The sequence below is a fragment of the Ptychodera flava genome, chromosome 14, assembly GCF_041260155.1.
Source record: "Ptychodera flava strain L36383 chromosome 14, AS_Pfla_20210202, whole genome shotgun sequence".
NCBI classification, from domain to species: Eukaryota; Metazoa; Hemichordata; class Enteropneusta; family Ptychoderidae; genus Ptychodera; species Ptychodera flava.
The window spans coordinates 34,514,560-34,516,530 of record NC_091941.1 but is presented as its reverse complement, the minus strand read 5'-3'; positions in this window follow the sequence as shown (position 1 = coordinate 34,516,530).

Below are 1,971 nucleotides of genomic sequence, written 5' to 3'. Positions count from 1 at the left end.
TCTTTCTATGTGGTTGTCTTTATTTCAAGCTAGTTCACATCTGACAGGGCGACTGTATAATACAATGTAAAGATTTGTGTTTTGTGAAAGGGTGTGAATGTGACTTGGTTAGGTCGAATTCAGTCTTCCATATTTTGCAAATAAGCTCTTTTCTCCTCTGTTTTACAGTAACGTTTCAATTTTCTCTTATTAAAGGCCTAAAACAGACAAACTGATTCCGGTATCAGCCGAAATTGATGTACAGTTAGCTGATATAAAAAGACAAAATTGTTGACAAAGCTGCCAATGAGAATTTGTAATATTAAGGAAAATAGAATAGTCTCTGAATTCATGTGTAGTATAGGAAAGATCTTGTATCATGAAATCAAATTGGTGCAAAAGTTGCCAATTTCTGATTGTTTCAATCTGTGAGATTATACCATAATAATTCTGAACTGACAGATTAGTGGCAGGTAAATCTACAAAAAGAAGGAACAATATCAGTTTTGAAAACCAAGATATTGGATGTCAGTCACAGACCAAGTGAATTGGACAATGGCAATTGAAGATGCAAGATTTTAACAGATAAAGTTGAATGTATACAAATACCACAGTAAAAGAAAATGCATACTCTCTTGCTATGTTCTTGGCAACAGTATATACGTGTTGTCTTGAACGCCACTGCATACACAGCCAGCCAATGAGAGATAAGTTCACAGCATGTACACATTCTGAAGGGTACCTGCCCTGGTCAATGAGACTAAGTTGACAACTTTCAAGTATTCAGGTTAATACAGAAGTATAACGTCAGAAGATATTTATTTTGTACCACTAATGCAGCATGACCTGCAGTGACTTACCTGCCATAGAGGATGTGTTACACTGTTACTACATTACATCTGATGTGTGGTTGGAATGCGTGTGTTGTAACGATGGATCAAAATATCTTTGGAAGGAGTGGTCAAGAGTGGAGAAAAAAACTACACCACAAATTGTTTGAGATATGTATCAGCTTCTTTAAGGAAAAAATAGTACATCGCTAGAAAGTGAAAACTGCTAAATTATGGGGAATTGTATTAGGCTGTGCTGAGAATGTCCTTTATCTTAAATGGCTAAAAGATTGCATGTTCCCACATAGTTGCTCTGTTCAAAACACAATCATACATCCCTAAAAGGACGTAACCTTCACAAATAGTCTGGAAACACCCTCTGAACACCTGTAAATATGTGCATTGTTCACGTGAAGCAGTTCATTAAGTCCTGACTTTTGTCATGACAGTCTAATGTCACAATATATTTTTAAAGATCATTATTTGTGTGAATAACATGCTTTACTCTGGTGATTAAACTTCCATGCTGAACAAGGAAAGGAATATTGTATAAATACCCTAGTAATGCCAACAGTTTTCAAGTGTTCTTAGGTGATTGAATTAGACATTGCTAAGACCTTTTATGAAAGACATTGCCAGAAAGTGACTATAGTCAGTATGCATGTAGCAAGTTTGACATGGGGTAAAGTAAATGTCATGCATGTAGCAAGTATGATGTGGGGTAAAGTAACTGTTGTTGCATATAGTAAGTATGTTGTTGAGTAGAGTTTCTGTAGTTGCACGTAGTATGTTGTGGGGTACAGTAACTGTGGTTGCATGTAGAAAGTATGTTGTGGGGTGGAGTATTAAACTCGAGATCTGGTTGCATGTAGCAAGAGCAACTCGGTTGTATCTCACACAGTGACTTGGCATTTGTTTTATCTCTGAAAGAATATCTTGAACAGAAATAGCGCCATGTTATATCTGTTGAGCAATCTCAGCGAGAAGGAATGGTACTGTAATCAGTTTTCAAGTGTTTTGAGTTGTGCAAATGAACGAGATATTGGTGACAACCTTTGTGAAAGAAATCCCGAATCAATAGAATTAGCATACTTTCAAGGCAAATCAAGTTTTCTGATTGTCAAATGTTAATTGGATTGTTTATAATATGGAGTGCCTCAAG